The sequence below is a fragment of the Coregonus clupeaformis genome, unplaced genomic scaffold, assembly GCF_020615455.1.
Source record: "Coregonus clupeaformis isolate EN_2021a unplaced genomic scaffold, ASM2061545v1 scaf0207, whole genome shotgun sequence".
NCBI lineage: Eukaryota > Metazoa > Chordata > Actinopteri > Salmoniformes > Salmonidae > Coregonus > Coregonus clupeaformis.
This window is the reverse complement of record NW_025533662.1, coordinates 415,219-437,012: the sequence shown is the minus strand read 5'-3', so window position 1 is coordinate 437,012 and position 21,794 is coordinate 415,219.

Genomic DNA, 21,794 nt, shown 5'->3' with positions numbered 1-21,794 from the left:
AATTGAAGAGGAAAGTGGAAGGGGGAAAAAGTAAGGAACTTGTCTGTCGGCCTTGCATTAAAGAACATAATTGGTTAAAGAAAATTGTGGTAAATAAAAAAGTATACCAGTTTCATTTAAGGACCAAAGGATTGACAGCCGTCCCATACAGATTGCAAAATAGTTGGGAAGAGATTTTTGACGTACCGATTCCATGGCATAGTGTTTATGAACTGATACGCAAAACGACGCCCGATTCAAAACTTAGAATGTTTCAATTTCAATTATTATACAAAATTCTTGCTACCAATATAATATTATTTATATGGGGGATACAATCTTCCCAGCTCTGCAGATTTTGCTGCGAGGAGACAGAATCATTAGATCATTTGTTTTGGTACTGTCCATTTGTAGCTCGTTTTTGGTCACAGGTCCAGGAATGGCTGAAGGATTACAATATTTACCTGGAGCTAACCCTGCAGATAGCACTACTGGGTGATCTGAAAACTCATAGTCAATCGATCAATAAGATAATAATAAGACTTTCAGCAAAAAAAATAAATAATTCAATTTACAATCTGTAGAAACAATGAGAATAGAAGGGTTCAGAACTTTTGTGAAACATCACAGTACAGTTGAAAAATATATGGCAAATAGAAATAGACAAATATATGACAAATATATGATGTATGTAGATCATGTCCAAGGTAGCGTAGCAGTGCGGTCGTGTTCTCTTGTGTGTCCATGTAAATAGCCTGTTTTTTGTATTTGTTTTGTATTTTACGTATATATTTCCCTATCACACTTTTCATCCTTCTACTAAATATACTTTCCTGCAACCCGCCTCACCCAATGTGGAATGGATTATATTATTTACTCACCTTTATCTAGAATCTCCAGTTGAAACTAGCCAGCCAGCTAACTAGCTAACTAACTAGCTACTTGCTATTAGCCACTGTTAGCGGTTAGCGGTTTTCACCCAGAACATCGGATTTTCTGCCGGAATAACTGAATCACTGGACCTTAACACCGGATATAGCTAGCCGCAACCAAATGGATGTCGAATGGATGTTGCTGTAGTCTAATCACCACTGCCCCCATAGCACCAGTTAGCCTTGAGCCTTGAGCTAGCCCCGGCTATCTACCTCTCTGTCTACCGGACGGGAGTAGCCAGCTAACAAGCTAACTAGCTACTTGCTATTAGCCACCATTAGCGGCTTTTTCTCCATTGTCCGTGGACTGCACTACCAGCCAGCTCTAGTCTGGACTATTATCGGCCAGTCTGCACTGTCTGCACAGCGAGTTATCGACCCAGAACCTATCAGATTTTCTGCCGGAATCACTGAATCACTGGACCTTTAACACCGGATAATCGCAACTAGCTAGCTGCAACCAAATTAACGTTGTTGTTGGCTAATCAGCCTTGAGCTAGCCTTGAGTCAAGCACTTCTCCCGGCTATCTATCTCCCTGTCAACCGGACGGGACCTCCTAGAGTCGAAACGGAGCCCTGCCGATCCATCACGACTGGTCTGCCGACGTAATCGTCAGTGGTTTCAACAGGCTTCCCATTGCGACGACCACGAAGATCCATCTGCTAGCCCCGGCCCGCTAGCACACGCAAACTACAACCGTGCTTCCTGCTCGCTGTGCTGAAGCACCAATTTGAACTGCTCTCGGACTCACATATTGCTGTTGACTGGACCTTATGATCACTCAGCTGCACAGCTGATGCCTGCTGGACTGTTCCTTTACACGGTACCCTGTCCTGTTTATTCTGTTTAGCCTCAGCTCAAACTTTATCGCCATTACCAGTTGTTGTCTTAGCTCTCTCTAATAACACCTGTGATTGCTTTATGCCTCTCTCCCATGTCAATATGCCTTGCCTATTGCTGTTTGGGTTAGTTCTTATTATACAATTTCACTGTAGAACCCCTAGTCCCTCTCAAACTGCCTCAAATAGTTCCTTTGTTCCACCCCGCATACACGCCGAGACCGGCTCAATCGGTGCCTCCAGTGATGCTATCTCTTTCATTGTTACCCAACGCTTAGGTTTACCTCCACTGTACTCATATCCTTCCATATCCTTGTCTGTACATAATGCCCTGAATCTTTTCTATAACGCCCGGAAATCTGCCCCTTTTATTCTCTGTACCCAACGCACTAGAAGACCAGTTCTTAAAGCCTTTAGCCTTTAGCCGTATCCTTATTCTAGTCCTCCTCTGTTCCTCTGGTGATGTAGAGGCTAACCCAGGCCCTGCAGCCTCCAGTATCACTCCTACTCCCCAGGCGCTATCATTTGATGACTTCTTTAAAAGTAAAAGCCTTGGTTTTCTGCACGTTAACATCAGAAGTCTACTTCCTACGTTTTAGTTATTCACTGCGTTAGCACACTCCGCCAACCCTGATGTTCTAGCAGTGTCTGAATCCTGGTTTAGGAAGGCCACCAAAAATTATGAAATTTCCATCCCCAACTACAACATTTTCCATCTAGATAGAACTGCCAAAGGGGGTGGAGTTGCAATCTACTGTAGAGATAGCCTGCAGAGCTCTATCATACTATCCAGGTCTGTGCCCAAACAGTTTGAGCTTCTACTTCTAAAAATCCACCTTTCCAGAAATAAGTCTCTCACTGTTGTCGCTTGCTACAGACCCCCCTCAGCCCCCAGCTGTGCCCTGGACACCATATGTGAATTGATTGCCCCCCATTTATCCTCAGAGTTCGTACTGCTTGGTGACATAAATTGGGATATGCTTAACATTTACATTACATTTACGTCATTTAGCAGACGCTCTTATCCAGAGCGACTTACAAATTGGTGCATTCACCTTATAGCCAGTGGGATAACCACTTTACAATGTATTTTTTATTATTTTTATTTTTTTATTTTATATATTTCTATTTTTTCCTTTTTGTCATTTTGTATCTTTTTTTTTATTCATTTTTTTTTGGGGGGGGGTGGGTTGGGGTAAGGGGGGGTAGAAGGATTACTTTATCCTATCCCAGGTATTCCTTAAAGAGGTGGGGTTTCAAATGTCTCCGGAAGGTGGTGAGTGACTCCGCTGTCCTGGCGTCGTGAGGGAGCTTGTTCCACCATTGGGGTGCCAGAGCAGCGAACAGTTTTGACTGGGCTGAGCGAGAACTGTGCTTCCGCAGAGGTAGGGGAGCCAGCAGGCCAGAGGTGGATGAACGCAATGCCCTTGTTTGGGTGTAGGGACTGATCAGAGCCTGAAGGTACGGAGGTGCTGTTCCCCTCACAGCTCCGTAGGCAAGCACCATGGTCTTGTAGCAGATGCGAGCTTCAACTGGAAGCCAGTGGAGTGTGCGGAGGAGCGGGGTGACGTGAGAGAACTTGGGAAGGTTGAACACCAGACGGGCTGCGGCATTCTGGATGAGTTGTAGGGGTTTAATGGCACAGGCAGGGAGCCCAGCCAACAGCGAGTTGCAGTAATCCAGACGGGAGATGACAAGTGCCTGGATTAGGACCTGTGCCGCTTCCTTAACACCCCAGCCATCCTACAATCCAAACTAGATGCCCTCAATCTCACACAAATTATCAACGAACCTACCAGGTACAACCCTTAATCCGTAAACATGGGTACCCTCATAGATATCATCCTGACTAACTTACCCTCTAAATACACCTCCGCTGTCTTCAACCAGGATCTCAGCGACCACTGCCTTACTGCCTGCGTCCGTAAAGGGTCCGCGGTCAAACGACCACCCCTCATCACTGTCAAACGCTCCCTAAAACACTTTAGCGAGCAGGCCTTCCTAATTGACCTGGCCCAGGTATCCTGAATGGATATAGATCTCATTCCGTCAGTAGAGGATGCCTGGTTGTTCTTTAAAAGTAATTTCCTCTCAATCTTAAATAAACATGCCCCATTCAAAAAATACAGATCTAAGAACAGATATAGCCCCTGGTTCTCCTCAGACTTGACTGCCCTTGACCAGCACAAAAACATCCGGTGGCGTACTGCATTAGCATCAAATAGCACCCGCGATATGCAACTTTTCAGGGAAGTCAGGAACCAATATTCACAAGCAGTTAGGAAAGCAAAGGCTAACTTTTTCAAACAGAAATTTGCATCCTGTAGCACTAACTCCAAAAAGTTTTGGGACACTGTAAAGTTCATGGAGAATAAGAGCACCTCATCCCAGCTGCCCACTGCACTGAGGCTAGGAAACACTATCACCACCGATAAATCTACAATAATCGAGAATTTCAACAAGCATTTTGCTATGGTTGGCCATGCTTTACACCTGGCTACCCCTACCCCGGCCACCAGCTCTGCACCCTCCGCTGCAACTTGCCCATGCCCCCCCGCTTCTCCTTCACCCAAATTCAGACAGCTGATGTTCTGAAAGAGCTGCAAAATCTGGACCCCTACAAATCATCTGGGCTAGACAATCTGGACCCTTTCTAAAACTAGCTGCCGAAATTGTCGCTACCCCTATTACTAGCCTGTTCAACCTCTCTTTCGTAACGTCTGCGATCCCCAGAGATTGGAAAGCTGCCGCGGTCATCCCCCTCTTCAAAGGGGGTGACACTCTAGATCCAAACTGTTACAGACCTATATCCATCCTGCCCTGCCTTTCGAAAGTTTTTGAAAGCCAAGTTAACAAACAGATCACCGACCATTTTGAATCCCACCGTACCTTCTCCGCTATGCAATCCGGTTTCCGAGCTGGTCATGGGTGCACCTCAGCCACACTCAAGGTCCTAAACGATATTATAACCGCGATCGATAATAGACAGTACTGTGCAGCCGTCTTCATCGACCTGGCCAAGGCTTTCGACTCTGTCAACCACCGCATTCTTATTGGCAGACTAAATAGCCTTGGTTTCTCAAATGACTGCCTCGCCTGGTTCACCAACTACTTCTCAGATACAGTTCAACGTGTCAAATCGGAGGGCCTGTTGTCTGGACCTATGGCAGTCTCTATGGGGGTGCCACAGGGTTCAATTCTTGGGCCGACTCTTTTCTCTGTGTATATCAATGTATATCTTGCTGCTGGTGACTCTCAGATCCACCTCTACGCAGACGACACCATTTTGTATACATCTGGCCCTTCATTGGACACTGTGTTAACAAACCTCCAAACGAGCTTCAATGCCATACAACACTCCTTCAGTAGCCTCCAACTGCTCTTAAACAATAGGGAAACTAAATGCATGCTCTTCAATCGAACGCTGCTTGCACCCGCACACCCGAATAGAATCACTATTCTCGACGGGTCTGACCTAGAGTATGTGGACAACTACAAATACCTAGGTGTCTGGTTAGACTGTAAACTCTCCTTCCAGACTCACATTAAGAATCTCCAATCCAAAGTTAAATCTAGAATCGGCTTCCTATTTCGCAACAAAGCCTCCTTCACTCATGCTGCCAAACATGCCCTCGTAAATCGGACTATCCTACCGATCCTTGACTTCAGCGATGTCATTTACAAAATAGCCTCCAACACTCTACTAAGCAAATTGGATGTAGTCTATCACAGTGCCATCCGTTTTGTCACCAAAGCCCCATATACTACCCACCACTGTGACCTGTACGCTCTTGTTGGCTGGTCCTCACTACATATTCGTCACCAAACCCACTGGCTCCAGGCCATCTATAAATCACTGCTAGGCAAATCCCCGCCTTATCTTAGCTCATTGGTCACCATAGCAACACCCACCCACCCGTAGTATGCGCTCCAGCAGGTATATCTCACTGGTCATCTCCAAAGCCAACACCTCCTTTGGCCGCCAGTCCTTCCAGTTCTCTGCTGCCAATGACTGGAACGAATTGCAAAAATCTCTGAAGCTGGAGACTCTTATCTCCCTCACTAACTTTAAGCATCAGTTGTCAGAGCACCTTACCGATCACTGCACCTGTACACAGCCCATCTGAAATTAGCCCACCCAACTACCTCATCTCCATATTGTTATTTATTTTGCTCTTTTGCACCTCAGTATCTCTATTTGCACATCATCTCTTGCACATCTATCATTCCAGTGTTAATACTAATTGTAATTATTTTGCACTATGGCCTATTTATTGCCTTACCTCCATAACTTGCTACATTTGCACACACTGTAGCACATAGATTTTCTGTTGTATTTTTGACTTTATGTTTTGTTTTACCCCATATGTAACTCTGTGTTGTTGTTTTGTCACGATTCAGACAGACGACCAGAGGACCACAATTGCGTCACACCAGAAAGTTTATTAAACTTAAGGGAAAAGGGAAGTAGGGAGTGAATGAAGGCTCCAGGGGTAACAGGGATCCCGTCCAATGCGCTGGGTCTGTGCCCCCCCCAGTGGCAGCGATGCGTCCTATGAAGCCGGTGGTGGGTGGTCCAGAAGTCCTGGGGGGGGGGGAAACACAGACACAACAGGGCGGAATGAAACCAGGCAGCAGTACAGTTCAAGGGAATCCAAAATACGTAGTAGCAAGGCAGAAGGCTGGTCAGAGTTACCGGGATTGAAGAGTAGTCAGGAGTCGTAATGGCAGAAGCAGGTCTGGATCTCCTAAGGCAGAAGAGTATCCAATAAACAGGCAGGTCCGGGGTCACAAAACCAGGGTGAGCCAGAAGCGCGAGCAAACAGGTTCCGGGTGTGAGCTTTGCAGACGATCTGACACCGGAGAGCTGAAAGACAGGGCCTTAAATACTGGGAGAGGTTAGTGGGTAATGCAGCGCAGCTGGCAGAGTAATTAGAGCCGAGCAGAGCAGGGACAGGTGGAGCTAGTTAGGCTGAGTAGAGAGAGGGAGGTGAGCAGAGTGGAAGATAGTGGAAACCAATTAAGGTGGTAACCCGGTGGAGTGAGAGGGCTCATGACAGAACCCCCCAAGGGACGGCCCCCAGAAGTCCCAAGAGCAACACCACGCCGGGCGGGAGGAGGGGAGCCGGAGGAGGGCTAGAACTCCTCCGAACGGTCCGAATGAACGTCCTCATCCTCGGAGGAAGCCGGAGGGCCGTGGTCGGGAGATGGGACAGGTCCCGAGACAGGATCAGGCACAGGACAGGAAGCCGAGCGGGCCGGACGGTTAGGGACCCCTCTGGGGCGGCCCCTACGGATTGCAGGTTGATCAGGATGCCGTTGGTGGAAAGCGGTGATGAGAGTCCTATCCACAATCCGACTAGCTGGCACCCAGGTCCTTTCCTCAGGTCCATAGCCCTCCCAGTCAATGAGGTACTGAGACCCCTACCCCTCCGTCTGGACCGAAGCAGGCGGCGGGACGGTGTAAACCAGACCACCATCGACGAGCCGTGGAGGAGGAGGACCAGGCGCAGCAGGGACCAGCGGACTCTCATGGATGGGCTTAATCTTAGACACATGGAAAGTGGGGTGCACCCTCAGGGAATTAGGCAGTTGGAGCCGGACAGCAGTTGGGCTAATCACTCTTATGATAGGGAATGGGCCAATGAACCGAGGTGCCAGCTTCTGCGACTCCACCCTGAGTGGCAGGTTCTTCGATGACAACCACACCCTTTGACCAACATGGTAGGTGGGAGCAGGAATTCTCCGACGGTTGGCCCCGGTAGTGTAGCTGGCAACGGACCTGAGGAGTGTGGCTCGGGCTTGTGACCAGGTGCGGCGACATCGACGGGCAAAAGCAAGTGCAGATGGGCAAGTAACCTCCTCCTCCTGGCTGGCAAATAGAGGAGGCTGGTATCCATAAACACATTGGAAAGGGGACATACCGATGGCAGAGCAGGTCAGAGAATTGTGTGCGTACTCCACCCATGTCAATTGCTGCGACCAGGAGTGGGGGTTGCGTGAAGTCATGCATCGCAGTGCCTTCTCGAGCTCCTGATTAGCCCGCTCTGACTGCCCATTGGATTGGGGATGGAATCCGGAAGTCAGACTGACTGTGGCTCCCAGCAGGTGACAGAACTCCTTCCAAAAAGCGGAGGAGAATTGTGGACCACGGTCAGAAACAACATCCCTTGGCAGTCCGTGGATCCGGAAGACGTGTTCCAGGACCACCTGGGCGGTCTCCTTGGCAGTTGGGAGCTTGGGGAGGGGAATGAAGTGTGCCATCTTGCTGAAACGGTCAACGATGGTGAGAATGACGGTCATGCCACTTGAAGGGGGCAGCCCCGTGACAAAGTCAAGGGCGATGTGAGACCAGGGACGTCTGGGCACAGGCAGGGGCTGCAGCAATCCCGGCTGGGGGCTGGCAGGACGACTTGTGTTGGTTGCAGATGGGGCAGGCTTGGACGAATTCCCGTACATCCTTCCTCAGAGAGGGCCACCAGAACCTCTGGGCGAGCAGGTTGTAAGTGCGGGTGGAGCCAGGGTGACAAGCTAGGCGGGAGTCATGTCCCCACTGAATGACCTGGGACCTCAGGTTTTCGGGGACAAAAAGGCGGTCAGCTGGGCAAGTGCTGGGACCTGGCTGGTTACGGAGAGCCTCCAGCACCTGTTCCTCAACAGCCCAGGTCAGAGCTGCAACGATGCAGGGACTTGGCAGAATCGACACAGGGTCCTTGGAGGGGGTGTCATCCTTCTGGAATTGACGGGAGAGGGCGTCTGGCTTGGTGTTGCGTGATCCAGGCCGGTATGACAGAGTGAAATTAAACCTGGTGAAGAACAGGGCCCAGCGGGACTGCCTGGAGTTCAACCGCTTTGGCCGTGCGGATGTACTCCAAGTTCTTATGATCGGTCCAAACGAAAATGGAATGGTGGACCCCTCCAGCCAGTGACGCCACTCCTCCAAGGCAAGCTTCACAGCCAGCAGCTCACGGTTCCCTATGTCGTAATTGCACTCAGAGGGGGACAACCGACGTGAGAAAAAGGCACAGGGATGGAGCTTCCTATCCTCCGCAGCCCACTGAGAAATCACAGCACCAACTCCCACATCCGAGGCGTCCACCTCCACAATGAATTGCCGGTCCACATCAGGCATCTGGAGGATGGGAGCGGAGGTGAACCTCACCTTGAGGGTACTGAAGGCTTTGTCGGCTGCTGGGGTCCAGGTGAAGGGTTGCTTGGTGCTGGTTAGAGCAGTGAGAGGGGCAGCAACGGTACTGTAGTTCCGGATAAACTTCCTATAGAAGTTAGCAAACCCCAGAAACTGTTGCAGCTTCTTTCTGTTCTCCGGAACTGGCCACGAAGTGACTGCTGATACTTTGGCAGGATCCATTTGGATACTTCCTTCTGCCACTATGTACCCCAGGAAGGCCACTGTCTTGACGTGAAACTCACATTTCTCTGCCTTGGCGTAGAGGGAATTCTCCAGAAGACGATGAAGGACTTGCTGGACATGGCGGGTGTGTTCAGACAGGTTTCTGGAGTAAATTAAGATGTCATCCAGGTAAACGAAGACAAACTTGTTTAACATGTCCCGCAGTACATCATTCACTAGAGCCTGGAACACAGCAGGAGCATTGGTGAGGCCAAAAGGCATAACCAGATACTCGTAGTGGCCTGTTGGTGTATTGAATGCGGTTTTCCATTCATCTCCCTCCCGGATCCGCACTAGGTGGTAAGCGTTTCTGAGATCCAACTTGGTAAAAACAGTGGCTCCCTGGAGCAACTCAAAAGCAGAGGTGAGCAGAGGCAGAGGGTAACGGTTTTTCACTGTGATGTCGTTGAGTCCCCTGTAGTCGATGCAGGGGCGAAGAGATCCGTCCTTCTTCCCCACAAAGAAGAAGCCAGCACCAGCAGGAGATGAAGATGAACGGATTAATCCTGCGGACAGAGAGCCATTGATGTAGTCCTCCATGGACTTTCTTTCAGGAGCAGACAACGAATAAAGACGACCCCTTGGAGGAGCTGTTCCAGGGAGGAGGTCGATGGCACAGTCGTACGGTCGGTGAGGGGGCAGAGATGTGGCTCTTGCTTTGTTAAACACCTCTCTGAGACCATGGTAGCATTCTGGGACATTGGAGAGGTCAGGAGCGGAGTTAGTAGGTACTGGCCGAGGGGTAGTGCGGCAGCAAGCAGGCAGGTTCGGTGGCAGTCCTCTCCCCACTCCCTGATCACCCCGGTCACCCAGTCGAGCTGAGGGTTGTGCCGGGCGGAGCCATGGGTAACCCAGGATGAGGGGTTGGCCTGGAGAGGGGAGCAGGTGAAACTGGATAGTTTCTTGATGGTTTCCGGACAGACCCATCGAGACCGGGGCCGTGACATGAGTGACCGATCCGAGTAAGTGTCCGTCCAGTGCCCGGGCAGGAATAGGAGGTGTCAAACGGAGGTTCTCCAGTCCCAGTTGGCGTGCCAGCTTGACGTCCATTATGTTGGCTTCGGCGCCAGAATCCACCAGAGCAGCCAGGGTGTGAGTTGAGTCAGAGAGGCGGAGGTGAACCTGCAGCAGGGGTTTGCGGTCGGAGGACTGGATGGTCATTGAACTCGACCGGACTCCCCCTACGCCCGGTGAGCTTCGGCCCTTTAAAGGGCAGGTTACCACACGATGTCCATCACCTCCACAATAGAGACAGAGGTTTGAGGTGAAGCGGCGCTGGCGCTCTGCAGGAGTGAGGGAGGCTCGCCCAATCTCCATAGGCTCAGACTGATCAAGCTGACCTGGGTGAGTGGCAGTAGATGACAGGAGCCCAGTCGGATCTCTCCGAATGCCGGTAGTAGGTGGACCTTGGCGCCCCCTCTCACGACGACGGGTCTGTATCCTTCTGTCGATCCTGACAGTCAGTGCGATGGCTTCATCAAGAGTGGAAGGCAGTTCATGGGAGACCAACTCGTCCTTGATATAGTCAGCCAAACTATGGAAGAACGCGTCCACCAACGGTGGTGTGTTCCAAGAACTTCGTCTAGCCAGGGTTCGGAAGTCGATGGAATGGTCTGCGACTGTACGTCTGCCTTGTCGAATACTGAACAGTTCACGAGACGCCTCTGCGGTGGGTGAATCCAGGTCAAACACCTTCAGCATCTCCTCAGCAAACAGGTCGAAGGTTGCACATGCGGGGGTTTGACGTTCGAACTCTGCTGTTCCCCAGAGTCGAGCTCGGCCCGTCAGGTGAGTGATGGCATACCCAACTTTAGCCCCCTCCGTGGCGAAGGTCCTTGGCTGCAAGGAGAACTGAAGTCGGCAGCTAGTCAGGAATGGCCGGACCTGGGTTGAATCGCCGTTGAACCGCTCGGGGTTTCCAATCTTGGGTTCGGGCAGCGGCTGCAATGACCGGGGCAGGTAACTCGGGGGGCTGGGCTGGTGGGCAGACTGGCTGGGGTAAGGTTGGTGAGGAGTTGAATGAGCATGGCGAGTTGTTGTTGCTGCTGCTGGAACTGCTGCTCATGCTCATCGGTTTCCATGTCGGGGAAAGTGTGCGCTGAGTCCATAATGGTCAGATCGTACTGTCACGATTCAGACAGACGACCAGAGGACCACAATTGCGTCACACCAGAAAGTTTATTAAACTTAAGGGAAAAGGGAAGTAGGGAGTGAATGAAGGCTCCAGGGGTAACAGGGATCCCGTCCAATGCGCTGGGTCTGTGCCCCCCCAGTGGCAGCGATGCGTCCTATGAAGCCGGTGGTGGGTGGTCCAGAAGTCCTGGGGGAAACACAGACACAACAGGGCGGAATGAAACCAGGCAGCAGTACAGTTCAAGGGAATCCAAAATACGTAGTAGCAAGGCAGAAGGCTGGTCAGAGTTACCGGGATTGAAGAGTAGTCAGGAGTCGTAATGGCAGAAGCAGGTCTGGATCTCCTAAGGCAGAAGAGTATCCAATAAACAGGCAGGTCCGGGGGTCACAAAACCAGGGTGAGCCAGAAGCGCGAGCAAACAGGTTCCGGTGTGAGCTTTGCAGACGATCTGACACCGGAGAGCTGAAAGACAGGGCCTTAAATACTGGGAGAGGTTAGTGGGTAATGCAGCGCAGCTGGCAGAGTAATTAGAGCCGAGCAGAGCAGGGACAGGTGGAGCTAGTTAGGCTGAGTAGAGAGAGGGAGGTGAGCAGAGTGGAAGATAGTGGAAACCAATTAAGGTGGTAACCCGGTGGAGTGAGAGGGCTCATGACATGTTTTTATCGCACTGCTTTGCTTTATCTTGGCCAGGTCGCAGTTGTAAATGAGAACTTGTTCTCAACTGGCTTACCTGGTTAAATAAAGGTGATTTTTTAATTTTTTTAATAAATAAATCCAATATGGATGGTGTTAAGAGATAGATGGGAGGTCTTGAATGGAGCTGAAGGATGGGACTAATAACAACTAATAACAACAAGATAACTATTGTAAAGCATACTGTGTCCATAATAAGTATATAGGTTATAGGTTGAGAGCTTTCGTGAAATAATAATAATAATATGCCATTTAGCAGACGCTTTTATCCAAAGCGACTTACAGTCATGTGTGCATACATTTTTACGTATGGGTGGTCCCGGGGATCGAACCCACTACCCTGGCGTTACAAGAGCCATGCTCTACCAATTGAGCTACAGTGAAAGAGCACAGTTAGAAAGATATGGCATATAGAAGCAAACCGGATGGACATCATGAAAATGATCGGAGGGGTTGAGGATGGAGGATGTTCAGGAGTAAAAACAAACCAAAATAAAATTATTGTAAAATTGACTATGTCCATAAATTGTATATAGCATGTATAACCTGGAAGTAGAGGCCTAAGCGTTGTTGTTCACTAGTTTACTCCAATTAGGGAAGGGTTGGTGGGGTTGGAAAGTAATAAAGGGAAATATATTCATACCCACCAATACTGACTTCATAACACTAATACCGATTTCATAACCACCAATACTGACTTCATAAATACCAAAACTGACTTCATAAATCCTATACTGACTTCATAACCACAAATACTGACATCATAACACCAATACTGACTTCATAACCACCAATACCGACTTCATAACACCAATACTGACTTCATAACACCAATACTGACTTCATAACAACAATACTGACTTCATAACACGAATACTGACTTCATAACACCAATACTGACTTCATAACACTAATACTGACTTCATAACCACCAATACTGACTTCATAACCATCAATACTGACTTCATAACCACCAATACTGACTTCATAACACCAATACTGACCTCATAACACCAATACTGGCTTCATAACACTAATACTGACTTCATAACACTAATACTGACTTCATAACACCATTACTGACTTCATAACACCAATACTGACTTCATAACACCAATACTGACTTCAGAACACTAATTCTGACTTCATAACACTAATACTGACTTCATAACACTAATACTGACTTCATAACACTAATACTGACTTCATAACCATCAATACTGACTTTATAACCACCAATACTGACTTCATAACCACCAATACTGACTTCATAACCATCAATACTGACTTCATAACCACCAATACTGACTTCATAACACTAATACTGACTTCATAACCACCAATACTGACTTCATAACCACCAATACTGACTTCATATCCATCAATACTGACTTCATAACACCAATATTGACTTCATAACACTAATACTGACTTCATAACACCAATACTGACTTCATAACACTAATACTGACTTCATAACCACCAATACTGACTTCATAACCACCAATACTGACTTCATAACCACCAATATTGACTTCATAACCACCAATACTGACTTCATAACCACCAATACTGACTTCATAACCATCAATACTGACTTCATAACACCAATACTGACTTCATAACCACCAATGCTGACTTCATAACCACCAATACTGACTTCATATCCATCAATACTGACTTCATAACACCAATACTGACTTCATAACACTAATACTGACTTCATAACACCAATACTGACTTCATAACACTAATACTGACTTCATAACCACCAATACTGACTTCATAACCACCAATACTGACTTCATAACCACCAATACTGACTTCATAACCACCAATACTGACTTCATAACCACCAATACTGACTTCATAACACCAATACTGACTTCATAACACTAATACTGACTTCATAACACTAATACTAACTTCATAACCACCAATACTGACTTCATAACACTAATACTGACTTCATAATACCAATACTGACTTCATAACCACCAATACTGACTTCATAACACTAATACTGACTTCATAACCACCAATACTGACTTCATAACACTAACACTGATTTCATAACCACCAATACTGACTTCATAACACCAATACTGACGTCATAACACTAATACTGACTTCATAACACTAATACTGACTTCATAACACCAATACTGACTTCATAACCATCAATACTGACTTCATAACACTAATACTGACTTCATAACCACCAATACTGACTTCATAACACTAATACTGACTTTATAACACTAATACCAACTTCATAACACTAATACTGACTTCATAACACCAATACTGACTTCATAACACTAATACTGACTTCATAACCACCAATACTGACTTCATAACCACCAATACTGACTTCATAACCACCAATACTGACTTCATAACCACCAATACTGACTTCATAACCACCAATACTGACCTCATAACACCTATACTGACTTCATAACACTAATACTGACTTCATAACACCAATACTGACTTCATAATCACCAATACTGACTTCATAACCACCAATACTGACTTCATAACACCAATACTGACTTCATAACACTAATACTGACTTCATAACACTAATACTAACTTCATAACACCAATACTGACTTCATAACACTAATACTGACTTTATAACACTAATACCAACTTCATAACACTAATACTGACTTCATAACACCAATACTGACTTCATAACACTAATACTGACTTCATAACCACCAATACTGACTTCATAACCACCAATACTGACTTCATAACCACCAATACTGACTTCATAACCACCAATACTGACTTCATAACACCAATACTGACTTCATAACACCAATACTGACTTTATAACACTAATACCAACTTCATAACACTAATACTGACTTCATAACACCAATACTGACTTCATAACACTAATACTGACTTCATAACACTAATACTGACTTCATAACACTAATACTGACTTCATAACACCAATACTGACTTCATAACACTAATACTGACTTTATAACACTAATACCAACTTCATAACACTAATACTGACTTCATAACACCAATACTGACTTCATAACACCAATACTGACTTCATAACACTAATACTGACTTCATAACACCAATACTGACTTCATAACCACCAATACTGACTTCATAACACTAATACTGACTTCATAACACTAATACTGACTTCATAACACCAATACTGACTTCATAACACTAATACTGACTTCATAACCAGTTGGAATTCCCAAAGGTCTACTCTGGCCAACTCTTCACACACATTACGTCGATTTGCAATTTCAGACATGTCTATTATATCAATATCAACCCAGTCCTCTGTGGCACAGCTTCAAGGGGATCACCATATTTCATAGTACGAGACACACAGGGAGTAAAAGAAAGATCAAATAAAAACTATTTTGTTTTAACTTCATTTAAATTCCACTTTTTTTTTTTTTCATTGTCTAATTGCACCAGTTGTAAAATAGATTAATAGACATGCACTCAAGCAGTAAATAATGTTCGGGGATACAACTCCAGGATGCGGCATCAATATTTCCAACACATTCAGATGATGCAGTGTCGTAGCTGGCACATGAAGAGGACCTAATGGAGAACATGCATGGTTGTTGTTGATCCAGCGGAGATCCAGAGCTATCTATATACGGAGCTTCTGCTCCCGGCGGGCCTTGCCCCCATATGCTACCAATTAGAGGAACTCAAAAACCCTGAGCTTTAACAGTATGTTCCCGACCTGACCAGAGCAGTGGTAAGATAAAGTTAATCTTAGTTAACTGTCATTCTTGGTGGGGGCGAAACCATACAGCAGCTGGTTCTCAAAGGGTTCTCCCTGGCCTCTGGAGTACCTCAGGATAATAGGGTTCACTCGGTAGGTTCCCTCCTGCATATGTTTCACTCTAACTGAAACAGGAAGACGCCCAAGGGGACTTACATACTGTACATACCTAAATAGGTTTTTGGCTTAAACATTTTACAAACGTGATTTTGTAAGTCATTTCATGATGAAGAAGTTATGAAGGCTATACTATGGGCCAGTTTCCCGAACACAGATTAAGCCTGGTCCTGGACTAAAAAGAGAGAACCTGCACGGAAAGTGCTTTTTAGTCCAGGACAGGACTAGGATTAATCTGTGTCTGGGAAACTGGCCCATAGTATAGCCTTTATAAACCCATACACAAAAATGTATGCATGCACGACTGTAAGTCGCTTTGGATAAAAGCGTCTGCTAAATGGCATATTATTATTATTATTATAATAAATTCGGTCCATATAAATTCAGGATATGTCCAGGCTAGAATGGCCCTTCCTTGGTATGTCTGACTCATATAAGTGTATGATTATCCCCTGAGGAGCAGTGAAGAGTTGAATATATCAGGACCCTTTACTCAACAAACCATTTGACTATCTCAGTAGAGGTGGGGCTTGCACCCTTTAGTTGTGTGTCTGAGGACCCAACCTGCAGGGTAATGTATCAGCTAGGAAAATGTTTGACACCCCTGAAGTTGAACGAAATGGACGGCATGGACGGAATGGGAATGAGGGGAAAAGAGAATCCATTCTAAATTCATCCATAAAGAGTAGACATATTCTGTCAGATGGCCAGCTGTGAGTCAAGTTGAAGTCTGGATTCTTTGTGGGGGGAATTTCTGACTCATGCACTGTAAGCCCCCTCAAGCTGTTCCCCCCTCCTTCTCTCACCCTCTCGCGGCCTCCTTCCCCTCCATCCCTTCACTCCCTCTCTTTCTGTTTGCTTTTCACTGGGTGCTACTATGTTTAAAATCCTCTGTTCCTATTGTGGTCAGGGCCGTTGTGGGAGTCTAGAGTCGATGCACCATGGAAAACAAGTCGACTTTACAATTACGGCATTCGTTTGTGTGAGACACAGTGTGTATAGGGGGCGGTATAGCAATGTACAGGGAAGAGGGGAAGTCCTGTTTTGCTTCATACCGTTTGTGGAAATCCAAGGGGGGTGGAACATTTCTCAGTGGTTCGTCAAAGCATACAAACCGTTTAGTGGTCGTTGCTGGTTTGATGAGACTCAAAAGTCATCTGCCGTTAAAAAAATGAATCACTGGGATGTGATCGTTTGTTTGTTCGACGTGGTCTTCTCGTGTAATGTGAGAAAAGGAAAGGGTCAGTTGCAAATGGCGGTGGAAACGCCCCCCTTATGCGCAAATATTGATATAATAACCATCATATCGAAGTAAACTTGGAGTCGCGCGATGACATGGTGTGTGTTGTCCTTCCACTACGACTCGGGGAACAGGTATTAGTATAATAATTAATATAATAACCATCATATCGAAGTAAACTTCCCACTACGACTCGGGAAAGCGTGCAGTTTATTAGGCTACAGATTAAATAAATAATGATGAACTTGAATGTGCAAGGGGATGAGCTTGATGCTCCTTTCCAATAAATATCCAGGGGTCTTGTTCTGAAGACGTGATGATCGACGCTTGACTGCAGTTTGACAAATACAAAAAATTATAATCATAATATTATATCATAATAATAACCATAATAATCTCATCGTGTAGACTAGCCTACCTTCACAGCCCACCCGCAACTGTATCTGCCAGCCGTTGGCCAGAGCGCACGTGCCAAGACCAGAGTGGGCACATTTGCTGTTTACCGCAACAGTTTCTGTGACTAAATTATCGGTGGAGTTGAAAATGCGATGGAAACGCACTGGACTTTAGATTTTTATTCGGTACATGAAAACTTACATTTTGTGTGCACTACTTCATCAGGCACTGATTTTGATCTGCAACAAGTCTGTTTGGTGGGAACACACCACTGGTAGGAAAACGTGCATATTTTCTTTATGCGGATTCTAGAATATTCGTCGCCAATTGGATGGAAACCTAGCTACTGACACAAACGACTTCCACTTTAGCCTGAGTATATGGTTGAGAGAGAGAGAGAGAGAGAGAGAGAGAGAGAGAGAGAGGGATGAGAGAGACAGACAGAGAGAGAGAGAGAGAGAGAGACAGAGAGAGAGAGCGGAGAGAGAGAGAGAGGGAGAGAGACAGAGAGAGAGAGAGAGAGCGAGAGAGAGAGAGAGAGCGAGAGCAACAGCGAGACAGAGAGAGAGAGAGAGAGAGAGAGAGAGAGAGAGAGAGCAGAGCGAGACAGAGAGAGAGAGAGAGAGAGAGAGACACAGAGAGAGAGACACAGAGAGAGACACAGAGAGAGAGAGAGAGAGAGACAGAGAGAGAGAGAGAGAGGAGAGAGAGAGAGAGAGAGAGAGAGAGAGAGAGAGAGAGCGAGACAGAGAGAGAGAGAGAGAGAGAGAGAGAGAGAGAGAGGAACAAACAAAAAAACAGAGCAAACTAGAATGCTATTTGGCCCTAAACAGAGAGTACACAGTGGCAGAATACCTGACCACTGTGACTGACCCAAACTTAAGGAAAGCTTTGACTATGTACAGACTCAGTGAGCATAGCCTTGCTGTTGAGAAAGGCCGCCGTAGGCAGACCTGGCTCTCAAGAGAAGACAGGCTATGTGCACACTGCCCACAAAATGAGGTGGAAACTGAGCTGCACTTCCTAACCTCCTGCCAAATGTATGACCATATTAGAGACACATATTTCCCTCAGATTACAGCGATCCACAAAGAATTAGAAAACAAACCCAATTTTGATAAACTCCCTTATCTACTGGGTGAAAAACCACAGTGTGCCATCACAGCTGCAAGATTTGTGACCTGTTGCCACAAGAAAAGGGCAACCAGTGAAGAACAAACACCATTGTAAATACAACCCATATTTATGTTTATTTATTTTCCCATTTGTACTTTAACTATTTGCACATTGTTACAACACTGTATATATACATAATATGACATTTGAAATGTCTTTATTCTTTTGAAACTTCTGAGTGTAATGTTTACTGTTAATATTTATTGTTTAATTCACTTTTGTTTACTATCTACATCACTTGCTTTGGCAATGTTAACATACGTTTCCCATGCCAATAAAGCCCTTAAATTGAAATTGAATTGAGAGAGACACAGAGAGAGAGAGAGAGAGAGAGAGAGAGAGAGAGAGAGAGAGAGAGAGAGAGAGAGAGAGAGAGAGAGAGAGAGAGAGAGAGAGAGAGAGAGAGAGAGAGAGAGAGAGAGAGAGAGAGAGAGAGAGAGAGCAGGACTGACCAACCTCAGCACCTCAGACAGACGAGAGAGAAGTCTTTAGGAGCTGAGTCAGGCGATGCGCCCAAATGGCACCCTATTCCCTTTATAGTGCACACTACCCATAAGGCTCTGGTCAAAAGTAGTGCACTATATAGGGAATAGGGTGCCATTCGGGCCGCACCCACGGAGGAACAGGCTCCAACAGCCGGCAGGGAGATCCCTGGAAGGGAAGTGAACAGCACAGTGAGCCCAGAGCTGTAAGGGACCCAGTGATCTATAGCTACAACACTGTGCTGTAGGACAGAGGTTCTCAAACGGTTTGGGGCCGGGGTCCCCTTTCGTGATAGCAAATTCATCAGGGGACCCCCTCATAATCAGAACACAACAAATAATAATAATTTACTATGACTTCAGCAGTGCATGGCCACAATGAACCAAGTCTCAGGCCCTGGGAAGGGACATTTTAAAGGCCTGTCTCTTAGCATCGGAGTGAATATTGTGCAGTTTTCAAGTTAATTTCTTGAAATTGTACACATTTTGTAATGGGGCAGAGAGATTCTTTGTTGTTGTAGCTTTAAAGATAATATCCTGCTATACTGCACATTTTGTGATGAGGCAGAGAGAAAACTTTGCAGTTGCAGGTTCTGAACGTGAGTCACTGCATCAACCCATCACTGGAGAGATGGTTGACCTATTTTCCCTCCTGTTTTAGTTTACAGTAACTCAGGAAATGTGATTATTTCGAGTGGTTTGGGAGTGATACCAGATTCTGGCCCTGTACTGGACAAGCAAAGGGGAGACATGCAGAACCACATGATGACAATGATGACTTACAGTATAACATCTGTCTACGTGGGCCCACTTTGAATAACATTTCACATAAATCAGAATATTTATTACTAAATCAAGAGTATTATGTCTGCTTATGCATGTAGTCTATTGTTTGGCCGTGCTGAGGGATGTGATGAAGGATGTGTTAGCAAAGGAAGGCAGAGTGAAGGGACTTGGAGTCTGAGCTCCTTGTAATCTCTACATCTCTCTCCAGACCATGACCTCATCCCCCTGAAGGAGAGGTCAGAAGAAAAGGAGGAGGGGTGAGGAGGAGAGAGGAGGGGAAGAGGGGTGAGGAGAGGAGGGGAGGAGGGGGGAGAAGGGGTGAGGAGAGGAGGAGGAGGGGTGAGGAGAGGTGGGGTGAGGAAGGGGTAGGAGGGGTGAGGAGAGGAGGAGGGGTGAGGAGTGAAGAGAGGGCAGGAGGGTGAGGAGAGATGGGGTGAGGAAAGGGGAGGTGGGGTGAGGAGGGGGGGTGAGGAAGGGAGAGGAAAGGGGAGGTGGGGGGAGGAGGGGGAGGAGGGGTGGGGTGAGGAAGGGGCAGGAGGGGGGAGGAGAGGAGAGGAGAGGAGAGGAGAGGAGAGGAGAGGAGAGGAGAGGAGAGGAGAGGAGAGGAGAGGAGAGGAGAGGAGAGGAGAGGAGAGGAGAGGAGAGGAGAGGAGAGGAGAGGAGAGGAGAGGAGAGCAGCTGGAGCCTGGAACCCCCATCAGCCTGATTACTCATGGTGCTAGGCAGCGTAGCGTCCTGAACTCCTGCAACATGAAACTTTATCTCAAAATCTGCAGAAAATCCCTCCAAACCCCGACCTGCCTGGGAACTCTCCCACAGACATTTATGTGTCATAACACCATATAGTCTATGGATTCTTAGCCTGCCCCTTTTCTTTCTGCAAGAGAAATACGAAGCTTCCAAATGTAGTATATTATTTATAATTTCAATGCAGACTGTCTGTCTGTAGTTTATTATTTTCCACTAATAATAGCAACATGTAGGATACAAAAACACATTCCTCATCACTAGACTAAACAGCTGTATTCTGAAAGCAAACTGCCCCCATAAGATGGCCTCTAATTCTGCCATCAACTAGAATGAATGAGCACATTTATTTTTTTCAGTAAGGATTTCCAAACTCATCCTAACCGTCTCTCTACGGTCGGTCAACACACAGACAGACGTCAACAGAACAGCCTTTGGTTTATCTCCGCTGATACCCACAATGCAGCTGTGTTGTTACCCCAGGGGCCCTGAGTAGAAGGAGGGGGGGGCCAGGGTGGGGTCACACATATAGTGGTGCTGCTCTGGGAATTCTCTTTTAGGGGTCAACTATCAGGGAGTAAAACACACTATCATTTGTTCTCCTCCCAGGCATCAGCAGGACAATGTGGAGAGCAATGAGAGACAGATCCCATAGAGCCCTGGTCAAAAGTAATGCACTATATAGGGAATATGGTGCCATTCGGAATGCAGACAGAGGGTATTGTAGAGATGCATAGGAGAGGATCACCATGGAAACCTCTGTTCACAGTCTGACCTGGAACTAGTTTATGACCTTGTCTCTATTGATGATGTCATGAATTAAGAATGTCAGTTACCAGAGTCTAAGCAGACGTCCAACTAATGAACGTTTTAACGACCAAAACAACGAGCTAAGAACTGCCTTTCCTTCGATAATCATCAGAGTTAGAAAAGTAAAGTTTACCAGTAACATTTATGTATTCAAAGGAAGCCTCCAACCATCAAATTCCCAACTCTTTATGGAGCAGTAATTCTAGGGACATTCTTAGGGAAAGGAAAAGCGTATCCATGGTTACACCATAACAGAAG